This window comes from Bubalus bubalis, chromosome 23 (assembly GCF_019923935.1).
Source record: "Bubalus bubalis isolate 160015118507 breed Murrah chromosome 23, NDDB_SH_1, whole genome shotgun sequence".
Lineage (NCBI taxonomy): Eukaryota > Metazoa > Chordata > Mammalia > Artiodactyla > Bovidae > Bubalus > Bubalus bubalis.
Window position 1 is genome coordinate 45,356,899 of NC_059179.1, and position 6,397 is coordinate 45,363,295.

Consider the following 6,397-nt stretch of genomic DNA (forward strand, 5'->3'; position numbering starts at 1 on the left):
AGCGATGTTCACACAGAGACAGACGCCCAGGGAGACAGCCTTGGAGCTGTGCCCGGGAGGCCCACCCCACTCCCTTCCTGTCCCCTGGGCTTCTGCGGGATGCCTCCTGTAGCTAAATGAACCCTCTCTTCTAGAGGGACTGGCTTGGCAGGCTTTCCGTACCTTGTGATCAGAGAAATGCGATCAGGAACAAAACCAAACTCGAGTGTCTTCTCACCGCACAGCACTTTGTTAATGTCAGCACACAGTTCTTAACTATACTGTCTGTTGTATGCTCTCTGTACAACATAAATAACCATACATAAAACTCTGATGTGTGTGTCAATTATGTTTTATTTATATATGCTGCTGCTGCTAAGTCATTTCAGTCGTGTCCGACTCTGTGCGACCCCATAGAGGGCAGCCCACCAGGCTCCACCATCCCTGGGACTCTCCAGGCAACAGCACTGGAATGGGTTGCCATTTCCTTCTCCAATGCATGAAGGTGAAAAGTGAAAGTGAAGTCGCTCAGTCATGTATAGCCATTTATAAAACTATGTATATAGTTACATATGTCAAGTATCTATGTCAGTTTCATTTATCAACTGATTTAACTAGATCAATATATGTCCGTGACACAGATCTGAGTGGCTACCCCCCCGCGTCCACCGTGTGGCCAGAACTCTTCGGGTCTGAGGACACTGTTCACCTCCGTATGTGGTAGGCTTTCTTCCAGCTTTTTATTGAAATCTCAAACTATGTCTTGATTAGAAGACAAACCCTAAACGTTTTCTCTAGGGGAAACAAGAACGTGCAAAGCTTCTGGACTTGGATCAAAATGACGAAAATTGTTTTTCAGACATTCTGCATTTCCTGGGAGGTGAAAATAAAGCTGAACCCAGACAGAACTGAGAACTCTGTGGCCAGAAGCTGGTGTTCTGAGGGCTGATGTCACACAGCCCAGTGGGTCTCCAAGCCCCAGAACATACCCGTCCCTCCCTTGAGCTCTGGTACAAGACAGCACGTCTGGAAGTCAGGTAGTCCTCGTGGTGACAGTAAGATCCCTCCAAAAATCATCGAAGTGGGGGTGGGGAGATTCATTACTGAAGCATCTTGTTCCCCACGATTCATTTTGCTTTTATTTGGCTTCACGCAGCTCAGGGCGCCTGGACTCAGGGAGGTGTTGCTACCATTCAAATCGTTGGCTTTTCTCCAGGAGTCACTTCTCTTCTCTCCAGGGATTACCAAGCTTTTGAAGGGACCCACTCCTCAAGGCTCAGAGTGTTTGATTAAATTGCTCGTTCCAGGTAAACTGGATTTTGAGGAACTCGGTTGGATTTCAGAGGAAAGATAGCCAAGCAAGGCGTGTGGTCGACAATAAATTTAGACAGAACAAGGGATGGCGGCTCCTGGTTCCTGGAGAGGCTGGCTCCTCTGTTCAGGACACTCTCCACCTCTGAGCCTGCAGAAGGGTCTAGAAGGGAGTTTCTAGAATCTCCTTAAATATTGAGGTGGCATGACCCATTTGTCAGTGGGAAAAATTGACATTTTTTCCCCCTAAGATATGTTATTGTTTACAAAATGGGTTCATGTATTCTCAGCAGTGTACACATAACATTTTTCGGGGGAAAAAAAAAAAGACATTCCCTTAGCTATTCCCACAGGAGATTTGTAAGCCTGATTCTGAAAGTTCAATGTATTTCAGGGGCTTCCTAGGTAAAGAACCTGCCTGCCAATGCAGGAGACTTAAGAGACTCAGGTTTAATCTGTTGGTTGAAAAGATCCCCCAGAGAAGGGAATGGCAAACCACTCCAGTATTCATGCCTGGAGAATCCCATGGACAGGGGAGCCTACAGTCCATAGGGTCGCAGAGGGCTGGGCACGACTGAAGTGACTTAGGATGCACGCGCGGTTTGGGAGCAAAGCCATGGGCCCAAGTATAGGCCTGTTCATCATGTGCAGCTGCACGTTACTGCCCGTGAAAGAGAAAGAGACTCTTCCCACGTGGGTCCTTCCTTCTCTCTGGAGTAAACCTTCCACCCACCCTGGACCAGCTTAGAGAGATCCACCCACGTTTTACACACAGAAGGCTCTGTGGCTTGGGATAACTCTCCCTCCACCGAAGGAAGCCCATAGAGGTTGATTGCTAAGTGGCTGGGGGTGGGGGGAGGCAGGGCAGGGGGACATTCACATGCTTCCCGGGGTGGGGGGACATTCACGTGCTTCCCGGGGTGGGGCACATACTTCCTGGCACTTTTCTGCCCAGGTGTGCGCTTGGCCACAAGATGATACTTGAGAGGCTTGACTTCAAGATTATGATCACCGTTGCGGGCGGCCTCCTGATGGCCGCGAGCCTGCTGATGTGCTTTATCATCTGTCTTAGCTACAAAGTGACAAAGTCAATGAACGGAGAGAAGATGGTAAGAGTGGCTAACACCCCCCTACCCCCCAACCCTCAGATGGGATCCTGGGGCTCTGTGCTTGAGCGGGGTCATCCCTGGCCCTGTGGCCGCACCCTGGGTGAGGTCAGGAACAGCGGGAGGGTTTGAGAGGACCGAGGCGGGGAGGGTAGAATCTGGTTTTCTACCCCTTCTGGTCTGGGGCTGTGAGCTCACTAGTGGAATGTTCTCAGCTGCTGGGGCTGAGCTGCTTTGCTGTCACTTAGCCTCACCAGGTTAACCCTCAGCGGGTTGATTCCACACTGGCTGGCCGCCCCCCACCCCGTCTGTCCGGGCCCTGCAGACTGGGGGCTGTTGGGGTGGCTGTGATGAGTTCTCTGCCTCTGCTCACTCGGAGGACGGGCTGAGTTGATCTCCTCCTGCCTGAGTCGGCGAGCCCTGGGGGTGTCCGTGGCCCTGGGGATGGTGAGATGGGCCTCCAGGACTCTGGGGGTGTTGAGCTCTGCGGAGATCCCGGCTGATCTGACCGTGGGCTGCAGGTCATTAGCCTGCAGCTCTTTGCAAAACGGTTTTCACTTTATCTGGAGTCGAGGAGCAGTTTTGCAGCAGGTAAAAGGAACGTCTCCAGTTTGGGGAAGTTACCCCTGTGAGGAGGAGGGGATCCCCGAGCCCAGGCTGGGTGTCTGCATGGCGGTCCCTGTGTGTCATGCCTGCATTTCCTGCCTGGAGCCTATGCAGACACTGTCGGGTCAGACCCGTCAGATTGGTGCCACGTCCCTTCTCATGGATAAAACGCTGGAGGAGGACAGGGTTGGGTAAGGATTCGGGAGAGGAGCGGAGAGGTACGATGGAGGGCTGGGGTCACACGTCGCCACTGCCTAGCTGAGGACCTCTGACGAGTGCAAGAAATGGATTTTTTTTAAGTAATCTAATGTTTCTTATAAAATCTCTGAAGGAAAATGTAACAAGCACTGACGCTGACAAAAAAGATAAGAAACCCACTTTGGAAGCAGGTCAACCTGAGGTTCCGCCAACTCCAGCGTCAAAGCCCCGGTGACAGTCTTGGAGAGAGATGCCCTGGGGACCCTCAGTCCAGACAGGTGGGGCCCCGGCGTCTCCCGGCCACAGTGCTGCCTTGGGAAGCACAGTCAGCCCGGCTGCCTCCCGACTCTGTCCCTTCAGTGTCCACGGTCCCTCGAGGGTAGGAGCCGCCTCTCACCCCTGGGGTCCCCGCACACAGCCCAGACTCCTTAGGTGTCAGGGGTAATAACCCCCTGTCACCTTTGCACCAGATAAACCTCTCAGACACAGCAGTAAATCATGAATAGCATTAATTTTGCTGACTGGGAAGAGTATGTTACGCATTAGGATGTTTAGTAAAATAATTTCCTGCTAGTTTATTTTCTGAAAACCCATATATATCACAATGTCTTTATTTTACCACCCACTCGCATTTAACATAATTGCATCAGCATTTAACGTAATAGCTGGCATGGGGCTATTATCTTAACTCATTAAGTGAGTTACTATATGTAACGAATGAGTTAAAGCCCCTAAAATGTGGAATGGTGCCTGAGAACACATCCTGTAATTAGGAGCTCAGCTAAGAGGTCTAAAGGAAACATCTTCAACTCACTGCTGACCACCAGGGCCCGAGGCCCAGCCCTAGTTCAGCACACAGATTCCTGCCCAATGCTGTACTCTTCTCAGAGGTCTTCCTTCACCAGCACTCTGGGAGTGGGCTGGGGTGGGCACACGAGAGCCCATGTCGGGGGGGAACACAGCACAGCAAACCCTCCCCAGCACCCGTGTGGAACGCCTGCTCCCTGCTCTCTCCTCTCCCACCCCACGTTCTGTCCCTTCTGATCCTTAAGAAGGACACGGGGAGCTTAAGAGGTGGGAACTCTATCAGGGTCGTGTGGGACGCAGGCCTCATGCTGGTTCCCGGCTGCCACGTTGGGCCTGGGAGGCGCCCTGCACATCCCCAACCTCAACACCGACCCTTCCCAGATGAGACCTGTGCCTGGTGAGCTCCTGTCCTGAGGCCGCCATTCCCTCTCTCCCAGCCGCCAGACCACAGACGATGACCCAGCTTAACTCTGGGCGTGGGTACGTCACCCTTAAGAGGAGCGCTCACTCCCTGGGCAAGGTGGAGTGGGACCACATGTGGCCTCTCTGGGTTTCACTGTCCTGAGTTGAAAGTTATCGGGTTTCTACTTCTGCCGCCCCCATTAACTGCGGAACCCGGGTCCCTTCCCCCTTTCACTTTACAAATTCACGTTTGCCTACTCAGCCCTCACCTTCTAAACTGTGAACAGGAGACTCACCCCAGCCCAGATGCCAACCCGCAGGTTCCCCGCTCACAGCCCCAGCCGGGAACCCGCACCCTCGCTGCCTGGCTCCCATGTGCCTGATGGACGAGGTCGGCTGCAACCCTTCCTAACCCTGAACCCATCTCCATCTTTAACCCAACCTGTCCTGCCTCACCTTAAACCCTGGTCACCTCTCCAAAAGGTCACATCAGGCTTCCATGTGGACAGAGTCCTTGTCCCCTGCCCCCACCACTCTCACCCTCCCAGACCCTCCCTGCTCCGCGGCCCCTCTTCAGCAGCCCCCGCCCCCGCACTTTCTCGCCTTTGTCTCCCCCTCTGCCTTCAGATGCCCGTCTCCCCTCCTCCTCCATCGCTCAGCGCCCGTCTCAGACTCCCCCAGCTTCTAGGGTCCGCCAGGGACTGCACCCTGACCAGGTGCGATGGTTTTCCGACGTGCTTGCAGGTGGGACTCAGCTGGAGGGCTTCTAAACCGCCTGTGACTTAGGCCTTCCCCTAGGAAACAATTAAGTAGAAGCGGGCGAGGGGCAGGGAGCAGCTCCCTTTTCAGAAGCACCGTGCGTGGTTCTGACGTGCAGCCACGGTTCCTGATTCAGGGTCTCATCTATTTCGCTTTGATATCATAGAGAAAAACGTGTATAAGGCAGTGTTCTCTAAATTATTTTACTCAGTCCTCAGGGACAAGTGTTCAGTCTGTGCAGCCAACGCCAGGATCAGTCTTAGGACGCACCCATCACCCTGCGTGTCCCCCCTGGCCCGCATCCCTGGGGCACTCTGGTCCCCACAAGGCCCCCATTACATTCTGAGGGGCCTGCTGCTCATCCCAACTGGGACCTCGAGCTCAGACCAGCAAAACTGCAGGCTTCCACATTCACTGCCTATGGGGTTCACCGCCTTCAGCTGAAAAAGCCCTGGATTTCTGCCTGCCACGCGAACCAAGAGCGGCAAAGCTGCTGATCCCCGCAGGGGTGCACAGGGCAAGCTGCATCTCCAGGCCTGAGGCCATTCCTGCTAGTCTGACCCAAGAGCAGGTTTTCAAGCATAAATTGCTCCTTGGGACTTCCCTGGTGGTCCCGTGGTTAAGAACCCATCTTCCAATGCAAGGGATGTGGGCTTGATCCTGGGTTGGCAAACTAAAACCCCACATGCTGCAGAGCAATGAAGACCCAGCGCAGCCAAAATAAAAATAATAAATATTTTTTAAAAAGTTTAAAGAAGCCATAAATGCTTCTCAATTTGTTGCCTGACTCAGGTCAGTTTCCAGAACCCTGAAGTGGTTGTTGGTAGCAGTTTTGTCTAATTCTATCCTGGTTTCTACAAAAAGGCAGCTACTACCTCCCAGTACCCCCTTCCCTCCAAGCTCACTGTCCTGCACAAATTCACTTAGAAGCAAGCTGTGTACAGGGTTCCGCCCAGGTCACAACAGACTCCTTTCTGCCTCCTCCACTGTTCACATCTCTGGTCTCAAGAGAGATTCTGAGGGCTGCGGCTTCAATCCTCGAGAATATACAAAGAGGAGAAAAAAATTAAGGGAAGGATAACTCGGTTCATTGCACTTAGTAAGGTACTAAAGCAGACTCCTGTGGTTCAGCAATATTAAAAGGAGTTTTAGGTATAATTTTCAATTCTGCTTATAAACCTAAGAGCTTGTGCTTGCAACCCTGCCTTAGCTAAAAGTACAGAATCATT

The 6,397-nt window shown here is 52.6% G+C and overlaps 1 long non-coding RNA gene across 1 annotated transcript; it reads left to right on the forward strand.

The window, feature by feature from the left end:
* The first annotated feature begins 650 nt into the window (after positions 1 to 650).
* Positions 651 to 4,256, forward strand: LOC112581580. The gene is made up of 4 exons (XR_003106173.2): positions 651 to 1,016; positions 1,136 to 1,286; positions 2,246 to 2,399; positions 3,334 to 4,256. It is a non-coding gene; the product is annotated as an uncharacterized LOC112581580 (long non-coding RNA).
* Positions 4,257 to 6,397: the final 2,141 nt, after the last annotated feature.